Source organism: Ambystoma mexicanum, chromosome 1p (assembly GCF_040938575.1).
Source record: "Ambystoma mexicanum isolate Mex_15411 chromosome 1p, UKY_AmexF1_1, whole genome shotgun sequence".
Classification (NCBI taxonomy): domain Eukaryota; kingdom Metazoa; phylum Chordata; class Amphibia; order Caudata; family Ambystomatidae; genus Ambystoma; species Ambystoma mexicanum.
Genome location: NC_090921.1, coordinates 165,747,387 through 165,768,771, shown reverse-complemented (window position 1 = coordinate 165,768,771; position 21,385 = coordinate 165,747,387). Strand labels below are relative to the sequence as shown.

General features: G+C 49.1%; 1 protein-coding gene across 4 annotated transcripts in view; it reads left to right on the top strand.

Annotated features, from left to right (window-relative positions):
- Positions 1 to 21,385, top strand: part of GIGYF1 (GRB10 interacting GYF protein 1) — a 1,784,248-nt gene that overhangs the window by 573,291 nt on the left and 1,189,572 nt on the right. The gene's annotated exons all lie outside the window — the stretch shown is intronic.

Below are 21,385 nucleotides of genomic sequence, written 5' to 3'. Positions count from 1 at the left end.
ACAGACCCTTAGTTTTGGTTTTTAAGTAGGGGAACTATTTAGTTTATTTGTGAAGCACAGCCAGGCCCTTGGGCAACTGGTCGCATAGTCTTAAATACAGGTTACGGTACATTACAGTAATGGTCAGTGGCAAGAGACTCAAACTCCCCCCGATTACAGGAAGATGCGGGGGAGCAGAAGTCACATCCTGGAATCATGCATACAGAGATATACAGACATAGTCAATAAAGTAAGCAGGTAAATGTACAATAAATACAGGAGAGCAGAACAACCCTGGAATATGGGGCCAGACCTTGTGTGTGGTACATCACAGATTCTGCGTGAGGAGCCAAGATTTAGTTTTATTCTTGAATGTTTGAAAAGAGTGCTTAGTTCTGATGGGGACAGGGAGGGAGTTCCAGAGCTTCAAGGCTAAGACAGGGAAGCTCACTCCTCCTGCTTTTTGGAGTTTGAATCTGGGTAGAATGAGGCTGTGAATTCGTGGAGTCCTAGTGGGTCGTGTGGAGATATGGAGAGAGTTGCGGGTAGAGAGGTAGGGTCGGGCCTTGTTGCCCAGGCATTTGTGTCAAAGCTAAGGTTTTTAGAGCAAGTCTGTTTTACTCGGAGCCAGCGTAGATCTGATCTGACATTAGAGATATGGTAGTGTCTGGGGATATTGAGTGCCGCCCTGATGGCATTATTCTGGGTTGTCTGCAGTTTATTGAGGTTGGACTGGCTGGTCCCCAGGTAGAGGGCACTACAATAATCGATCGTAGACATAATAAGTGTTCTTGCCAGGGTAATGCAGTTGTGGGAGTTCAGGAGGGGGTCTGCAGGCAGTGATGAGTTTGCAGGTATAGGCCGAGGTTGACCTTACTGTCCGTTTTTGTCTTTGTCTGTTTAGTGAAAGAGCAGAGTCCAGATAGACGCCTAGAGTTTTAGTGTGGAGACCATAATGTTATTGCCATCAATGATGAAAGACTTGAAAGCCTGGTCTAGTTTGTTAAGGCGTTGAGTTGAGCCTAGTAATAGTAGCTCAGTCTTGTCATCATTGAGGCAGAGTACAACTACAAGGAAGCGATTTTACAAGCCAAAAAGGAGACCTATAACCAACGCATCGTTCAAGCGGAATCTAACACTAAAGAGCTATTTCAAATCCTTAAAGAATGACACCTGCACTAAAGACAGTAAATGGTGCAACAACATCCAAAATTCTCTCCTCAACCAAAATCACCACTTTACAATTTAAAATTAACGCCAAACAAACTACCCTACTCACCAACCCCCCCACCAAACCCTCCTACACTCAGACGGCTTCATTTACTCACACCCCTTTTAGTTTCAACCCACTCGCCATCCCTGAGGTCGAAAACATCATTCGCAATCTAAAACCCTCCAATTGCCAAGGTGACTCCTGCCCAACACCCATCAAGGAAGCAGCACATGACCTCGCTCCTTTTATAACCGCCTTCATCAACTCCACATTCCTAACAGGCACGGTATATAACAACTTAAAGAACGCGTGGGTTATCCCCCTCCTAAAAAAAAAAATGACTCGACCCTGAAATACCAACTAACTATAGACCAATTACCACTGTACCGTTCCTACTTAAAATACTTGACAGAGCAGCTTACCTGCAGATTCAGAACTACTTAGAAACCAATAACCTCCTTGGCTCAAGACAATCTGGCTTCAGACCTAAGCACGGGGACTGAAACGGCTTTACTTGATCTCAAAACTCAAATTGAGGACCTTAACGACAACTGTAAATTAGCCCTTCTACTGTTTCTGGATCCATCAGCTGCCTTTGATTTGGTCAATCACCAAATACTATGCAGGCACCTGAAGTCAGCGGCCTACTTCTCTGACAATGCATCCAACTGGATCAGGTCATTCCTTGACAACAGGCACATGCAAGTTTTCTCCTCTACTGCATCGGCCGATCCCAAACCAGTCCCTTGTGGAGTCCTGCAGGGATCCTGCGTTTCCCCAACTCTCTACAATGTCTTCACCAAACCTCTTTTTGACGTGCTTGACTATCTGGGTGTCACCTACACTAGCTACGCTGATGACACCCATATACTCATACCCATCACTGGTGACTACATTGCTGACTCTAAAGCCCTTAATGACATTTACCTTGTCATACAAGCCTGGATGGCCCAGCATGAACTATGCCTCAACGATGACAAGACTGAGCTTCTCATCTTAGGCACACAACAGAGACTTAACAAACTAAGTCACTTGTTTGGCTCCTTTAACATTGACGGTCGTCTGATTAAAGTATCCAAACACACCAAAACTTTGGGTATATACTTGGACGCCTCCTTGACACTCACTAGACAAACCAATGCAGTGGCCTCTGCTTCCGCTTACACCTGCAAATTGATCGCAGCCTGCCGCCCTTTCCTCACTGCCCAGAACTGCATCACCCTGGCCAGGACCTTGGTCATGTCCAAACTGGACTACTGCAATGCATTGTACCAGGGCACCAACCAGGGTAATCTTAAACTCCAAACGAACCAAAACAATGCCATTAGAGCAGCCCTCAACATTCCCCGATCTGCCCACATTTCAGAAACAAGGAAGAACCTCAACTGGCTCTCAGTTGCCCAAAGGAGCTCCCTGAAAGCTCTGGCCCTCACTTACAAATGCATTAACCACCAGGCTTCCTCATACCTAGCCTCGCGCTTCACTCAATATACACCAGCACGAGCACTCAGATCTACACAAAACCAAGGCCTTGCGATCCCTAGATTCAAGCTCCACTCTGCTGGAGGCGCTAGCTTCACTGTCCTGGCAGCCAAGCTCTGGAACACTGTACCACTCCTGATCAGAACGCTACCTTCATTCCACCAATTCAAACACAAAGCCAAGCTCTGGTTAGCTACATCCTACTAATAACTGCTCCTCTGTATTGGACGGGCCACCCGGGACCCTGCTTTGTTCTGATGATCGATGCCTGATTTGTAACGTCTATTGTTTACTTTGTAGCAATCTGCTGGGACCTTTGTGATGACATGCCCCACATGTAATGTACTGCTCCTCTACTTGTAATGTAATGTTCTACTAAGATATGCGCCTGGTTGCCCTTGGGCCTGGCCTGCGCTATACAAATAAAACAAATACAAGAGTTTGTGTTGTGCCATCCATGCCTGAATAACCAGGTAGATGTCATTCACAGATTTGGTATCGGCTATGTAATCACCAGTAATGGGGATGAGAATCTGGGTGTCATCCGCATAGTTAGCTTAAGAGACACCCAGAAGTCTTGCACATCAGAGAGGTTTGGTGAACACATTGTAGAGTGTTGGCGACACACAAGAACCTTGTGGGACGCCACAGTGTGTAGGGGAAGGATGCTGTAGGAGAGGAGACCCGCATGGATCTGTTACTTAGGAAGGAGTGGATCCACGCATTGGCAGAGTCTGAAAAGTGGGCCGCAGATTTGAGATGTTTGCAAAGTATTTGGTGATTGACTAGATTGAATGCCGCAGAGAGAGATCGAGAAGTAAGAGTAGCACTAATTTGCCATTACCTTTTAGAATCTCCATTTCAGTTTTCAGATCAATCAAGGCTGTTTCAGTTCCGTGTTTAGGGCGGAAGCCGGATTGTCTTAGCCCAAGGAGATTGTTCGATTCAAGATATTCTTGAACCTGCAGGTATGCTGCACAATCTAGAATCTTGAGCAGGAAAGGGACTGTGGTGATAGGTCTAAAATGAGTCTGTATGTTAGGGTCAAGGGATGGTTCTTTAAGCAGAGGGATCGCACAGGCGTCCTTGAGGTTGTCGGGGACTATGCCCGTTTTGAAAGAGGCGTTCATGAAGGCCGTGATGAAGGGGGCTACGTCGTGTGAGGCTTCCTTGATGATGGGAGCTGGGCATGGGTCGCCTTGGCGGTTGGATGGTTTAAGCTTGTTCATAATTCCTTCTACTTCGGATCTAGTAAGAGGGGAGAAGGTGAACGGTTTACAGTTCAAATTGGCGTGGCAGGTATCAATCGTAGGAATGGTCGGGATTGTCCGACTGTAGTGAGTTTTGGTTTGGAGGGATGCAATCTTGGGAGACTCAAGTACCTTAAGAATTTTGAATAATTCTTAAGTATTGGATTGTGCTGACAAAATGCAAATGTTGTAGGACTCTTTTTTTAGCCTAGAGTATGGCTTCTTTGTAGTTGAGAGTAGCTAGGAAGAGACCGTCCTTGTGGGCATCTGAAGGGTGACTTTTTCAGCGTGTTTCCGCACTACGTTTCTCTTTGCGAAGCACTCTTAGCTGTGGTGTGAACCACAAATTGTGGTGCGCATGCTGTTTAGATTTCCTAAGCTTGAGGGGGGCAATGGCATTTATAGCTGAGAGCATCGCCTTGTTATAAGTGTCAGCTAAGGTGGTGGGATCAGAGCAGTAATCAATGACGTTGTTGAGGGTAGGAAGGATGAGGGGGAGTAGCTTCTCGGACGTTATGTCCTTTTTGTTTCTGGTAGGGATGGCAGGTGCGACCAAAGGCGCAGGGAGGTGAACTGCTTCAATGTTGTAGGTAATGATATGGTGATCCGACCATACGCAAGGTGAGTTTGAGAGTAGACTAATGTTACAGTTAGTGTCACTTAGCCAGTCTAAGGACCTCCCTTTGATGTGGGTAGGTTCTTGTATATGATGGGAGAATCCTAGGTCAGGTAGGGTGTTGGCAAACTCAATGGCCGCGGGGTCATTGGGGTCTTGGTGACCTAGATTAAGGTCACCAAGAAAGATAATTTGTGAGTTTGTTTTAGCTTTGTCAAGTACAAAGGAAGTAATGTCGTCCACAAATGAAGTGGGAGGGCCAGGTGGTCTGTAGATTAGGTGTACAGTGGCCGTTTGATTGGCAGATAGTGGAAGTTTGACCGAGAGTAGCTCAGCAGATTCCATGTTAGTACTATGTAGGGCTCTGAGTCCTAGTGAATTTTTATGGATGAAGACGACTCCACCTCCTCTGGAGGTGCGGTGGCATCTAGAGATGGAGTACTCTGGGGGGCGAGGGGGGGTGATGGGTGGAATTGCCAGGGAGAGTGCAGGGCCTGAGGCGGCATGCAGCCAAGTCTCGGAGATGGCTATGAAGTCAAGCCCCTGTGTCTTGATGAGGTCAGCTATGTCGAGCGCATGGGCTGCGAGGGTTCTTGCGTTGACCATAGCGGCCATAATCAGTGTGGCTTTGCCTGGTGGGGCTGGAGACAGCTGAGGGGGCTTGGGTGTAGGTGGGATAGGAGTCTGTCGAGGAGGGCTGGGCGTCAAGCGTTTCAGCCAGGAGCTAGAATGCTTAGTGTGACCAGACATGCTCGAAAATCTGGTTCCTAGTCTCTTGTTTCCTAGCTAAGTAGAGCATGGTTGGTTAGGTGTGGGTTTTTTGGTGAAGTGATCTAACCATAAGGCAGGGGCATTAAGGTAAATGTTGGGAGGCTTGGTGCTTAAATGTGGCCGGTTATTGTGAGGAGCAGGTGCCGAGCTGAGTCTCGAGTCATTGTAAAGAGCTGCCATCTGTATGGGTTGGTAGGTGGCCAAAGGCCTGCAGGTAGGGGCCATAGTACCAAGGCGCAGATTGGTTGTTGTAGATAATCTGGCTGGTGTTAGAAGGATCACAGATGTAGATGGCCACAACGAGAGTGATAAACTCAGTAAAGGGAGCATTGGCCTCAAATAGCTGCTGAAGTGTGGGTGCATGATTATTAATAACAATGTTAAGAAAAGTCAGGACCTAGCAGGTAACGATAGTCACTATCTAATGTATCATGTATTCATTGGATACTGATATGGATTCATAGGTTAGTGCAGTATGTGCAGTTAGGGTGCGAGTGAACATCAGATACTGTCTGGGCAAGATAGTGACACTGTAATGGGCACCTGTCTGTCAAGATAACACCTGGTTCTAGTAGGTGTGTAGAGGAGCACAGTGCCAGGAAGGCTTTATGTCCCCTTAGAAAGTCCTGTCTGAGCAAACGCAAAGCAAAAATAATGTGATTCCATAGAAAATTGTGGAGGGAAGGTTGCAAAAATAAAATCTTTCCTAACGGTGGCAACCGATACAAGGTCCATAAAGGCAGCTACAGATGTGTAAAGTTTTCATGTTGCTTAAATGCTTTACTTTTTCTGAAGATGTATTTCCGTAAGTGTGCTGTGTGCAATCCTGTGTGCTTGCAGGTTGGCAAACTGTACCTTATGACCACCCGGCTCCCCTCTATAGAGCGAAGTCTGCCTGGCTGAAACTTTTCTCTTTTAGCAACTTTCCCTCCATATTCTACAGACGCCCAAACTTTTTGCTTTTGTTTTTTGCGATGTCCTGTCTTTTAACAGTGAAGTGAAGTTTTCAGCTTCACTCCACTGGCCTTTTGACGATTGTTATGAGGAAACTTACTAGTCCCGCAGGCTCAGTACTGGGAAATTGCTTCCCTTAGTTTTTTGACTGTTAACCTCTAGGGTAACTTTTCAACCTTGCACAATGCAGTGCAATTGGTTTTCTTTTTTATGACCCTAGACTACATTTAAAGGGATTTTTGGTTACTTTGACATGTGCCTATAGACAAACTGTTGGCAGCCGTTATTTTTAAATGCTTTTTTGTTGTTCTCTTTATTAGCATAACCGTGTTTACCGCATATGGCTGCTAAAAGTGGTTAGTGTTCAGTTAGAGGAGTTCTCCTAAAGCCCTACTGGTAGTAGGGACCTTGGCAGAGTGTCTGAGGAGTCGTGCTAATTTTAAGAGGAAGGTATGAGCTGTAGGTAAGTACCCTGAACTTTAGACATGCACACCAAAGAAAATCAATTATTTGTTATATATACACCAGCATCTCTTTAAGTACTTCAGACGTTTACAGTAGAACACTTAGGAATACTTGTGAATACACTTCAAAGGGCACTTTCACTTTTGTGTTTGTTTGCGGTTACATTTGTAGCACTGTTAGAAAGGGATAAGGCAATGTTATCGTATTATCGCTTTTTAAACACACCTGCAGTTTCTAATGTTTCATACAGTAATACATTTACTTTGCAAATACATATAGTAAAATCACTTAAAGGGAGGAAAATAGTTAGTGTAACATTAGCCTGGTTCAAGGTTCTAGAGAGGGTTTCTTCGGCTAGTAAATCTTAAGTTCCAAAACTCAATCCTAGCTAAAGGCAGCTTGGAGAGGGCTCAAAGTCTTGATAAGCAGCAGAATGCGAAGATTTCCTGTGGATTTCTTCCAGTCTATAGTGTTACAGAAGCAGCAAGTTACAACTAACTAGGGAGACCTTTTAAGGACTCGATGAAGGGACACGCGCAGCGGCTTGAGTCGGAGGTAAGAGGGGGTGACCCTGGACACCAACACTCTGGAGCAACTTCTTGGAATTAGGTAAGTAATGCATTTTTCCCCACAGTATCTTAGGTTAGAAGAAAATATTTGTGCTGGATGCTCTGCGATGTTGCAGATCTGGAACCGACCTACGTATTCTTGGTCTGGTTACTGAAGGCAGGACAATGGACGGGGTCTCAGAAGCAGTCTCAAGGGAGGACCTGTGGCACGACTTCTATCAACTTCTTGGGTTACTCTGTGCTTTTGGCACCTTTTCTGAAGCACCATCAAAGGACAAATAAATTTCCCGGTCAATCTTAGTCCCACACTCTGATGGGGTCTTGTCGGGTCGGATATCTGGCGTGTCCTTATGAGTTCATCAAAGATTTTGACAAATTCAGCCTTTTCATGACCAAGCACTCGAAATGAACAGCAGGTCTCCAGGTATTGGGGTTCCACGGCTCTGGAAACTCCTAGGACCTCGGGAGATGGCTCAATTCAAAGTTCGTCTTGGGACTTTTTTTCCCGCCAGCCACGGAGCTCCTCTGTTTTGTTTGTTTTTATTACTTGTATTGCGCACCAGACCCATAGGTATCGGGCGCATTGCATAAGATAACTCGCAGCTTAGTTGCACATAGCATAATAACATCTACATAATACAATTAATTGTACATTAAAAATATATGCAGGTAACATTTACATAATGCAGTTAATTATGCATCAAAGATAAATATGTCAGGTCTTATATATATATATAACGCGTTATTGAAGAAGTCCTCTTGTCAGTATCCAAGGACAAGGATAACGCAAACACAAATATGTACAAAGTATGGCGGTAGTCAAGGTGAGCCAGAAGTTGGTATGACTAATTGGAAGAACATGGCTTTGGCCTTTTCAGAGTCTTTAAGCCATGTTGTGAGATTCTGCCGGAGATGTAGGTAGGGTTGATCCTCACGTAGAGGAGGGGGGGGGGTAGCGAGGTCCAGATTTGGGCAGCCTTGACCGTAAAGCTGCGACTCCCTACTCTGGAGAGTTTAGATCTAGGGACTAATAGGCAATTAGTCTTGATAGTCTGGTGGGGACTTTCCTGGTGAATCTCTCCGTGAGGTAGCAAGGAGCAGCCTTGTGCAAGCATTTGTGAGTGAGTGAAGCAGTTTTTTTTTTTTAAACTTTGGTTTTATTGGCAGTTTTTCAGAGAAAGAAACAGACAACACCGGGAGCAATACGAGTATCACATTTAACATCATCATCAAGCCCCTGGGATCTCCTTCCTCTCCCACCCCTCTCCCCCACCCCAACTCCGCCCCTCCCCCAGATCAGTGTCCCATTGAAAAACCAATTGCAGGAGTCGTCATCAGTACTCGTAGTTGGGTGCCTTGGAGCTGTGCTATGCGTTCACGTAAATGCTGGCTTAGACGGATCCACTGTCTCCTGGGCCGTGGGTTACACCATTGTCCTTGAGTGGTACTCTGTGCTCCATCGCCCTCACACCCCATGTTGTCTACATTATGTCAGTGAGCATCCCACCCCCATGCCTGGTAAACCCGATACCAATTTGCCTGGAAGGTGCTCGATTCGTTGTTTACCATGGCCGTCAGTTTGTCCATGAGGAATATGTTCTGTTTTTTTAGCCATTCTTCCTTAGAGGGGGTCTCTGGGCTTTTCCACCTTTGCGCTAGGGCCACTCTTCCTGCTCGCAACATGGTCTCCCACATTCTTGGGTACCTATATATTTCCGCCTCCTCCGGTGGGAGGCCCAACATCGTCAACGGATTGAGTGGGAGTAGTTACTCAGTGACCTCCGCCATCCATCCCCGTACCTTCTCCCAGAACCCCTGTACCTTAGGGCAGAACCACCACATGTGACCCCTCGTCCCCACTTGGCCACATCCTCTTGGGCATCTGGGGGACACCCCCGATAACATCTTGGATAATTTCAATGGGTCTCTATGCCATCCCTGTAAGATCTTAAAGTTGTGCCCTATGTCCGACGTAAACAGGTTCCCATGGAATGCTATTTTAAATACCCTGGACCATGCCTCCTCCGAGAGAGCCTCTCCTGCCAAGTCATTCCAGAACCCACGAAACCCTCTCCTCCCTTCCAAGTTAACAGTGTTCAATATTTGGTACATTTTGGATACTACCCCCTTCCTTGTTGTGGCCGTGTCTAGTAACTTTTCAAAGGGGGTCAACTGCCTCTGCAGATTCAGGCCCCAAGTCTGGTCACAGAGGATGCCCTTCATACGCAAATATTCAAAGACTGAAAGAGACCCCTGCCCAAGCGCATCTCGCAGCTCCTCGTATTCGAGGAACTCGCCCTCCTTGAACAGTTGCCCCGCCCATTCCAACCCCCCCATCTGACCAGGACTGGGCATTCCTGAATCCCCTGCTACCTAGTTTGAGCGGGTGGCCCCAGAGCGAAGACATCGGGGAGGGCCATGAAGTGAGGTGTGCGGTTGTAGGTCCTTTTTTCCAGATCGACCACAGTATTCCCAGGGTTGGGTGGGTCTGCAGTCTATTTGGGATGTGTTTACGCGGCAACCACAGAAGGTTGCATACTTTCAGAGGGTGGGCATCCATGTCCTCCAGATAAGACCAATAAGTGCCCATCCCCTCCCTCATATGCTCCAACAGGACCCTTAGCTGGGCGGCCCGGTGGTAGAGAAGGAAGTCCGGCAGCCCAAAACCACCCTCCTCCCTAGGTAACGTTAGAATGGCCTTCCTTATCCTCGGGTTCCGCCCTTGCCATACAAACTCTCGGACTGCCCTCTGTAGGTCTCGAAACATCTGGTCGGGGACCCCCGTTGGGAGTGCCGTGAAAGATACAGCAGTCTTGGGAGGATGTTCATCTTCACCGCTGTCATGCGCCCATACCAGGATAGGATCATACCTCCCCACCTCCTCAGATCTGATTTAATCTCCGCCATAATGGGCCCATAATTCGCCAAAGCCAATTTTGAAAGATCTCTCGTGAGGAGCACACCCAAATACCTAATGGAGTCTCTCCCCCCCCCCCCCCCCCCCACCACAATCCCCGCACACCTATCCCGGTGGTCCAGCCCCGGGTCCTGAGCCCTCATAGGGAGTAACACTGATTTTGATGCGTTTATTTTTAGCCCAGAGAATTGCCCAAAGGTCGTCATCGGGGACAGGAGGGGGGGAAGCAAGGAGCTGGGCTCCACCAGGTATGCTAGAATATCGTCGGCAAACAGGGAGAGCTTGAACGCCACCTCTCCTCTTTTAATCCCTTTAATGTTGGGGTGGGCTCGGACCGCTATGGCCAGGGGCTCCATCGTCAGGACATATATTAAAGGGGAGAGTGGGCATCCCTGCTGCATCCCCCGCGTGAGAGGGAATGAGTTGGAAAGTTCTCCATTCACCTGTACTCTCGCCGTTGGGGTCCCGTATAGGGCGGAAACCCAGTTCCTGATGTGAGCCCCGAAGCCCATTCGACGGAGGAGTTGTTGCATGTACCTCCACTCTACCCTGTCAAAAGCTTTCTCGGAGTCCAGGGAAAGCAGACTTGCTTCGAGGTCTGATTCTTGGGCATGGTGGATTAGGTCTATCGTCTTCCTGATGTTATCAGAGCCTTGCCTGCCCCCTATGAACCCCACTTGATCCCCGTGAACCAGCTTGGGTATTATCCCCTCCATCCGTTTACCTATCACCATGGCCAGGATCTTAACATCTATATTGAGGAGGGAAATCGGGCGATATGAGGAGAATTCAGTGGGGTCTTTGCCCTCTTTGGGCAGAACCACGATTATGGCCCTCATCATGGTATCCGGCAGAGAGCCCCCCCCCCTAACACCCCGTTAAACACCCTCACCAGGTGTGGGGCTAGGATAGCCCGAAACCTCTTGTAGAAGTATACAGAGAAGCCGTCTTCCCCCGGGGACGTTCCCACCTTCATCCCACTGATTGCGTGCTCCACCTCCTCTTCCGTCACCCGGCCCTCTAGACCCTCCGCCATTTCGCCCGTCAAGGACGGGATCTGGGTGGAGTCCAGGAAACCCTCAATCTGAGTGTCATCCCCGTCATATTCTGACGAGTATAACTTTTCATAATAACGGAGAAAGGCTGCTCCAATGTTTGGGGTGTCGTGATCTAATGATCTCGATCATTCTTCACTGCCTTCACCGTTCTGTTCCTCTGAATCTCTCGGAGTTTCCAGGCCATGATTTTGTCAGCTCTGTCCCCCTTCTCATAATATTTTTGTTTCACTAGTTGGAAGCAGCTCAGTCTTATGTAACAGGAGGTCTTTCAACTGGAGTTTATAGTTTTCTAGGGAGGCAATCTGATCCCTTTCCAGGGGTGCCTCCGGGAGGTCACCCGGCTGAAGTTGGGCTATCTTTTCCCTCAGGGACTTTTCCTGGGCCTCCCTCTCCCTCTTTTTCTGGGCTCCCATTCTAATGAGGACACCACGTAAGGTCGCCTTGAAGGCGTCCTACAGCACGAGTGTGCCCACCTCGCCATTGTCGTTCAACTCGAAGTACTCAGAGATGGCGCTTCATGTGCCAGAACTTCGTCCTTCAACAGGGAGTCATTACATTTCCATCGCCCTCTACTGCCACTCCGCCATCCCCCTACTATGGTGGTACGGACCAAGTCCTGGTCGGACCAAGGGACCGGGTCAACCCTGTGGCCAGAGACATGTGTAAGAAGGGGTTCGTCTACCAGGATGTAGTCTATACGTGAGTATGATGTGTTGATTGCTGAGTAGTATGTGAAGGAGGGGAGCCCTGTCCTGTAGTCGGAATGGTGTCCACCAGGCCCAGCCCCGCGTTGTCCCTCTGGAAGGTACCGGCCATGGTTTCTTCTGCAGCCCTAGTGGGCTGGGGCCCCAAGCGTTGTCTATCCGCGGTTGGGTCTAGGACCATATTGAAATGCCCCCCCCCCACCCCCTCACCACCAACATCCCATGAACAAACAATTTCAATCTGTCCTTCACTCCCTCCCAGAATTGCGCCTGGCCTTCATTGGGGCCGTACACAACTGCCAGAGTCAGAGGGGAGCCCCGCAAAGTGCCCCTTGCCAGCAGATATCGGCCCTCTGGGTCCTTCACCGTGGCTTCCACTTCAAAGCCAACATCCCTTGCTAGCAGTATGGATACCCCCCTTTTCTTGGTTCTGTGGGATGCGCTGAGGGCCTCCCCGATCCCGCCTCCTCGCAGTTTCGGTTCCTTCCCCCGAGCCCAGTGTGTTTCCTGAAGAAAGAGCAGGTCAAGCTTTGCCCTCCTGAATTCCCTGCATACTAAGGATCTCTTGGTTGGGGTGTTCAACCCCTGCACATTAAGGGAACCCACGCCCAGGGCAGGCAGATCCTCAGCCATTGTCTAGGATCAACATCTTACTGGATAGCTGACTCATGGCACTTTTCCTTTCCATCTCCTTTTGTGTTATAACCTGATCTCCCTTGCCCCCTCCCCCACCCCCCAGGTGGGCCTTAAACCTGTCCCCAACTGCCCCCTGGTCCCCCCTCCGAACTGAACAACCCCAACTATTCCTTCAACCCCCACCCCAGCGTCCAGCCAAATAGTTCCACCATTGCTGGTAATTGGCCGGACCACCAGCCTACCGCCTCTGGCTGGGCTAATGTTGGAAATCACTCTTCCTTGAGCCCCCCCCCCTTTCCGCCCCGCCCCCCTCATCCCAATCCCCCTCCCCGAGGTAGCCGACATACTTGCTGTTCTGGGAGGCCCCTTACCTCTTTGGACCCCATGGTCCTGGAAGTCAACTCGTCTTTGAGCCAGGCCGGACGTTTTGATCGTGAACTGATTTCTTTGCCCGGTTTCCCCATACCCTTTTTCACTTCCAGATTGGTGTTTCAGCTACCAGACTACCCCAGGCCCGACCGGCCCGCTCCTCCGTGTCCGGCGTCGGCATCCTCCCTGTCCATCGTCGGGGACGGCGGGTTCAGTTTCTTAAATTTCCGTGGACCCGTCTTCTTTCTCCTCTCTCCTTGTGGCCTGCATTCTCTGGATCCTTCTGCTGCGAATTCCGTGGGTTCTCTCCACGGGGGTGGGTCCGCCACATACTCTTGGATGGCTCCCCTTATGTCCTCCTCTGTAATCAGGGTCGACCGTTGACCCTCGTACTCGAACGTGAGGGAGAAGGGGTACCCCCATCTATAGCGCACCCCCTGCTCTTTTAGCATTTGTGTTAGAGGGCGGCACATCCTGCGTTTGGCCAGCGTGTATGAAGAGCGGTCCTGGAAAATGGACACTTGCGCATTGTTATAGGTTATCTCCCGTGTCTTTCTGGCCTCCTCCAGAACCTTTGCTTTCTCAGTGTAGTAATGAAAGCGGACCAGAATTGACCGGGGGGCCCCAAGCTCTACCCCTCGCTCTGTGGAGCCGATCAAACGTTGGTTTGGTCGTCATCTCATCTGAGAAAAGGAGGGTGATGATGTCCCTCACCACCCGGTTCAATTCTCTTTCCGTTTCTCCCTCCGACTTCGGCACCACAAAGATTCTGAGGTTGTTCCTCCGTTCGCTATTTTCGAAATCGTCCATTTGCCTGGCCCTCTCCTTGTCTCTTTTTTTCTAGAGCAGCTATTCTCAGGGACATGTGCATCTCTAGGGTCGTTGCTGAGGACTGGTTGGTCTCCAGCTGCAACAGTCTGTCCTTGACCTTGTCCACCCTACGGTCCATGTTCTCCATTTTCTGGGCAATGCCCGCCCGCATGTCTCTGATGTCCTGCAGGACCGAGGCAAAGCCCTTTTCCATTGCAAGGGTGGGCGGGGGCGAAGTCTCGGGCTGGGACATTCTGGTCGTCCGTTCCTGGGCCGCTATTCTCCCTTCTGGCGTCCTGGTAACGGTACTCCTGGAGGGTGTGGCGTCAGCTCATCCGATCTCCCTTCCTCTCCCTCCGGCCCGTGGTCCTCGGGGGCCAAGAGCGATGACCCTGCTGGGAGACTGCCCTCTCTCCTTCAGGCAAAACCGCTCCGTGGGGAGCTATCTTTGAGCAGGCACACACCCCACCGGCCTCTGGTGGGGGCCTCACACTCTTCACACACCCTTTTCCCGCTGCTTGTGGTCGTCTGTCCCTGTGGTGGGGAGGTGGCGACGATGTGTGTCAAATTGTGATCGGATGAACATCCAGGCTAGGCCCCCGGGGAAGGGGCGGCGCAGCGCCCACGGCGTGCTGATTAGATATTATCGGCCATGTTTTCTTCAGAGTTCGTCTCCAGGCAAGCACTCGCCCTGGGAAGGAGCCCAGGGTCCACCACCTGTGTAAGTCTCCACCCGCCTGGGCCTCACACCTTCCTCACCAGCCGTGTCCCGCTGTTGTCCGCTGTCCACCGCTCTGATGGCCCTCGCCAGGGTCCGTTGGACGGGGCCTCGGCGCCCCTGTTGCTCGACTGCGTGTTCGGGAGCTCGGGTCAAGCGGGCTGCCTCTCCTTTGGCAGGTCCGGGTCCGCGGCTCGAGCCGCCGCCTGGGGTTTCCACTCCGTGTTGGTACCGTCCTCCTGTGCTGCGGGGCCCTGACGGAGTCCCCGCCGGAGTGCTGACGTGCTCTGACTAGGGTGGAGAGGTCCGGCGTGCTTGCAGGCCTCAACGGCTACCGCGCACCACGACTCCCCACGCAGCTCCGGAGGCGGGCGGGGGGGGGGGCTCTCATGGATCCTCTCGTTGGGCCGCGAGGCCTCGTTCTCAGGCACCCTAGGGTCTTTCGGCGTCGCTCTTTCGCCTGGGGGGGGGGTCCCCTGGGGTTCACGGCCACTGAGAACCGCAGATGTTCCGTGGGGGAGGTAACAGGGGGGGGGGGCCTCAATCCCTCAACACTGCCCAGTTTCGGCAGGAGCAGCGCCTTCAGGCAGCCATCGCCTGTGCGCCCCCTGAGTGAAGCAGTTTTAAGTTGGATTTTATCATGTGTTGTCAACCAGTTTTTTAGTCTTCTAGTTTCGGAGATATTTTCTCTCCTGGCTAATCCGGGAGCAGCCCTAAGAGCATTATTCAGGAGGGATTGGATTTTTTTTGATGATCTGCTTATTTGCTCCAATGTAGAGAGAATTGCAATAATCCAATTTCGACAACACGAGTGCTGTGGCCAAGGTCAAGCAGCTTTGGTTAGGAAGGGTTTACCTGCTCTGATCAATTTATTTAAGTGTAAGCAGTGGCAGATGCCATTGCATTAACCTGCGTCTGAAAGAGAGAGTAGAATCCAGATGGAAGCCCAATGTTTTAACCTCACTAGCAACTGTGATAGGGTTATTATCAATCTTAAAAGTAGAGTATTTGGGTCCCAATTTGTTGAGGGGGTCCCCAGAATGATGATCTCGGTCTTGTCGTCATCCAGGCATAGTCCATGGGTGGCCATCCATGCCTGGATGATGAGATAGACCTGGTTCACAAAGGCCAAATGCTTTTTGTAATCCCCAGTAAGTGGTATGAGAATCTGGGTATCAGCATAATTAGTTCAGGTGATACCAAGATTATCCAGATCATCGAAAAGGGGCTTTGTGAAGATGTTGTATACGGTTGGTGAGACACATGATCCCTGGGGCACCCCGCAAGTAATGTGGATCAGGTCTGCTGCTGCCGTGATGGAAACGACCCTCATGGTCCTATTGTTGAGATAGGACTGTATCCAAGTTATAGCTTCTTCAGAGAAGTGAGCCGCTGAGTCCAGGTGGCTGCAAAGGACCTTGTGGTCCACAAGGTCAAATGCTGCCGAAACGTCCAAGAGGAGGAGTAAGGCTGATTTCCCCTTGTCCCTGAGCTCATCGATCTGGGCCTTAAGGTCTATTAAGGCAGTTTCGGTGCCATGCTGTGGCCGAAAGCCAGATTGGCGTATTCCGAACAGGAGGTTGGATTCCAGATGTTTCTGTATTTGGAGGTAGGATATTTTATCTATAATTTTTCGAAGAAATGGCACTGTGATTTGTCAGTAGTTCGTGGGTATGGCCAGATCTAGAGTCTGTTTTTTAAGTAGAGGAAGCACCCAAGATTATTTGAGATTACTTTGTTTAGTGCCCGAGGCGAATGAGGCATTAATATGTTTGGAAATTAAGGGGGCGAAGTCTCTAGCTGCATCCTTTATTAGTTGGGCTGGGCATTGGTCGCCCTTACAATTAAATGGCTTGAGCGAGAGTATGATCTTTTCCGTCTCAATGAATGAGACTTTGGAGAACATGAAGCGGGGTGGGCCTAAGGTATTCTCAGGTGGTGTGGTTCTTTCGGAGACGTTCAAGGGCGTCGTTTTGGTTAATACTTTTATTTTGGCCATTTTTTTCTTCTAGGTTTATGACTTTATTAGTTAAAGCTTGCTGTATATTGGAACACCAATGTTCATCTTTCACGCAATTGTCTGGCACTGGGAAGGGGGCTTCTAGTTCTTTCAAGATGACTGAAAGTTCCTTCGTGCTTGAGTTGGCTTGTCCTATTCTGTTATAGGTTTTGCGTTTGGCCAAGAGTATTTCACGCTTATAGAGTGCAGTTATAGTACTAAGGTTAGATTTATTTTCCTCCGAAGGTGATAGTCTCCAGGATACCTCGCATTGTCTCTTTTTGGTTCGTAGTGCTTTCAGGTATGGTGTGTACCAAGAGTTGAGATGCGCTTTGGGCTTGCTTTTTCCCATTTTGTACAGCGCAATTAGGTCAAGGGTGGTGGATATAATTTTAATGTATTCATTCACTAATGTCTCCGGTCCCAGGTTTTCTGGCAGAAAGTTGAGTGTAGGGAGAATCAGAGGGATTAAATTGTCAGGGGTAATGTTCTTTTTATTTCTAGTTTACGGGTGGGGCCAGCTGGCTAGGTATAGTGGCCAGTTTGGTTGCTAAGGAAAATGCCACAAGGTGGTGGTCTGTCCAAAGCTGGGGGTAGATTGTCGAGATAGAGATGCTACAATTGTAATCTGCCACCCAGTCAAATGTTCTCCCTTTGATATGGGTTGGGTGGAGCACTCTGGGTAAACCTGAGTTTGGTTAGAATATTGGCGACGTTAAAGGCATGCAAGTCTTTAGGATCATTAAATCCCAGGTTATTGTCCCCTAAATGGATGACTTGTGAGGAGTTTTTTAGGTTATTCGACTGGATGGTACAGATATCCTCCTCGAATGTACTCATAGGGCCTGGAGGTCTGTATAGCAAATGGGTAGTAAGAGTCTGAGAGTTGATAGAAAGCTTGGCTGTGAGACTTTCGCAACATTTGATGTCAAGGGTAGGAGCTAGTCTGATTGAGAGATTGCTATACCGCTACCACGTGCATCTGTTCTATTGGTTCTTAGGATGGTGTATCCATCTGGAATGGCTAACATTAAGGCAGGGCTTCCAGCGGCATGTAGCCAGGTTTCCGTAATGGCCAGGAGGTCATAGTTTTCAGTTTGGATAAGGTCCGATATTTCAGTGGCATGTGCAACCGGGATGCAGCGTTCATTAGAGCGCATTTGAGATGGGAGCCACTGGTTGTTGGTATGCATGAAATTTCTGTTGATTGGGTTATGGGAGAGGTACGGGTGCGAGGCCTATGTACCGACAATGGGCTGCGTACGTTTTTACACTAATGTTAGAAGCGGCAGTAGAAAGGTTCACTTTCTTGCGATTTGAAGTCGAGAAAGTTTTAGCTAAAGGTTCGAAATTTTTAGCTAATCTTGAACGCAATCTTTGTTTTCTGGTGGTTGGCTGTCCTGGGTGGGAAGATACTGTGATTTCACATGGTCGTTTAGGTTGATCCATGTTTGGGTCTGAATCAAGCTAGATTGGATCATTATTGGGTTAGGCACTGAGAAGTCAACAACTGAATGAATTATAGAATTGCAGACAGAGGCTAATTTTATTATGAGGGAGATCAGTAGTCGCCCAGGAACTCATCTTGGAGTGGAGTATAAAAGCAAGTTAGTCAAATTCCAGGGCGGCAGTCCCTCAGGTACCAGATGCATAGAGCAATTGATCAGAGTTCGAGTTTCACGGACACAGTAGGGTACATTTCAGTTACATAGTTAATTTGCAGAGGCAGAAGGTCAAATACCAAATGCAGGAAACAGTAGATCTAGCTATTTTAAAATGCAAAGGCAGCAGTGAATGGGCTAGTTCAGTGTAAAAGGGCAACAGCAGGTCAAATACCAAGGCAGCAGTGAATAGGTTAGTTCAGTATAAAAGGGCAACAGCAGGTCAAATACCAAATGCGGGTAACAGTAGACCTGGCTATTTCAAAATGCGAAAGGTGACAATGCATAGGCAGGTGCAATAGGCAGGCTGCGTAGGGTTAGGTCCCTAGTGTAAGAAATAGCAGATTGAGCTATTGCGAGATGCAGGGAACAGTGAGTGTTTAAATTCTATATGCAAGACAACTGAGTCGGACTAAAGCATGCAACAAAATAAGTCATTGCAATATACAGGGCAACAATGGATGGCGGAGGGCCGAATCCTTTCCATAGGCCCACAAAATAAGTTGTTTACTTTATAAGACTCTTGAGATCTATTTGCAAAGTGGTCATGGTGGCAAGTATCATACTGTCATAGGCGGGCTTTGAACTTGCGTTACAACGATAGATACTGGGTGGGTAGCCAATAATAATGTCAAGAAAGATAATGGATAGCTTGCTTCGCTATGCATATTTATAGGACCCTCATGTAAGCATGTTCATGTTGGTAGTCGGTTGTTGGCTATGCATATACACTAGTTCAGTCAGGGTTCAAGTGCCTAATCTCCCGTCTTGTCACTGTGGTATGCGATGGACTAGGAGATCGTAGGGCGAATGGGTAAGTCTTACCAGCTATTGTATGAATCGGGTAGGGCAAACCGCACCCCAACGCCACCAGGGTGCTAACAGGGGTGTCAACAGGGCCTTTTCTCGCCGGTCCTTGACGAAGGCGGGCTGGCGTCCGCCTGCCGGTGCAAGTGTACAAATTAAATATTCACGCGTTGGTTGGCAATGGGACATGAACCTCACTTCGGTTCTGGGATGGCCGCCATTTTCAAGGCATGCAAAAATACTGCACAAAGGGCTGTGGGTGAAGAGGGATCCGATTCAGCAGATCGATGTCAGCAGCAAAGAGTAAGCTGACCGGGCGGCATATGATGGTGGTTTACCTCACCTCATGTGAGAGGGAGCACTGTTGTGTGGCTTGTGGCAAGAAGACTGGCGTTGCTGGATTGGAGGGGCTCCTACCCTCTTGGGGGATCTGCTGTCGCACAGAAAACAGGGTCTGAACAGCAGTGGTCGCTCGACAGTGTTGTAAAGGTTCTGCAGGCGTCCCTGGCCTTCGTCTTCGGTTGCTTCAGCTTCCATTGGTCGACTTGCTTTTCACTCCAGAAGACTCCCCTTTTATACAGTACCAGCACACACCTATGCAATCTCTAGCAGCATTTTACTGAAATGAGAGCTGGTCCTATAGGCACTCTGGCAGACAATGAAAATGGGGGTGGGGAGGTGGGTGTAAGACTCCTCCCCCACTTCCTGCCTGGCCAGACAATCTGGAGCTTAGGCAGGGATACCCAAGGGTTCCCGCCAAAGGCAAAATACACACACTAACCTCCTCCTCCAATGGTAGAAAAAGGGCTAACGAAGAACAACAAAGATAGTAATTGTGAAGAAATAAGGGACACGTATGTTGGTACTTGGGTGCCCCTATTGTGCACTACCAAGGCTATGTACATAGCCTGCAGTATAAACACGACACAATAGTTGGTAGAACACGTCACCTGCCATAACTTGGATATTGTCTGTGATGGAAAAAAAAAACAGGAGCAGAGAAGGGGAATACTAGGTATCCCTTTGGCCACTGCAGGTGGTGTGTGCCAATCGCTGGCTATAGTTCTGGGACAGATACTAATTATCTCTCTATCCTTGACAAATGTAGTTAAAAATAGAAAAAAAATCTTAAAGGCGGTCCCCGGAAACACTGCCCAGAATGAGCTGTGTGCTGCACTAGTACAAACACAGATGCCTTTCAGAGCTTTGGAGCAGACAGACTCCATAGTAGAATACAAAGAATAGAGTTCGAAAAGACTGAGCCCACAAGAATGAATGAGTGGAAAAAGGCTCCACTCATTCAGGATTGAAAGAAAAAGGTCTGGAAGTCCAGCGACAAGTGCCGTGGGTTTCACTAGGAGAGGGGGATGAAGCATAAAAACAATAAATCTCTCCAACATGTCCCAACATGGCTATGCCAAAATGTTTTTTGTTTGTTCCTTGCCCATCTTAGCTTTTTCTTCCATCCTTTTCAGGTCAGGAATTTCCTTTCATTTTACACTTGCCCGCTAAAGCCTTGCTTATCGTGGGCTAGTGCATACCATGAGTGTGGGTTCCCAGGAAGTGGGTTGGCACTGAGTGGTCCTAATTCACATACTGGGGTCTAGTGTGCATGGTCCCTGATTGGATCACTGCTGGTGTACATGTGTGGTGCACATCCTGCCTTTTGTGGGCTGAGTCTGATCACTCACCTGTCTTTTAGATAAGATGTGTCCTGCAGCCATTCCAGCAGATCTGAGGTGCCAAGTATCCTGTGTAGAATAAGGAAGATTGTGGAAGCATCCTGAAGCGGCCTGACAACCAACTCTTGCTGCAATCCTGGAGGAGCCGTCACTGGCTAGTTATTTCTGAAGACCCTTGTTGGTGCTTCAAACCTCCGGACCAGTATGAACAACTGGTCCTGGCGTCTTCTGGTACCCCAGCAAGCTGGGGTCTTCGGAAGCATCCCTGTGCCATCCAGTGGACTGGCAGGCTATTTTATTTGGGCTACTGCAGTAGAAGCTCAGTCGTTCTGAATTTTGGCCCGGAACTCGGTACTCAGCCCGGTAGTCAGGTTTTCCAGCAAGTAGCCCTTCTGCAAAACTTTGGCGTCCCACCATCCACAAGTCTCAAATTGGAGGCTTTCTTTGACATCCTTGTCCACTGCTGTCACTGCATCAGTGATGGTCGTCAAAACCAGCTTTCCCACGTTTTGTCGAGTCGCTAGAGGAGGCCTGTATAAGTGTGTGCTGCATTCATCCACAGGAACAGATTGCACCCTCTCCAGGACCCTACAGGAACTCGTCTTGTACCCAACGCTCCTAGGCTCATTCAACCGGAACCAATGGTGGGAACACCAACCCCCCAACCCCCCCCCCCCCCTCCAGCTCCCCCCCCACCCCCTCCCCATGTTTTCCATCCCTACAAT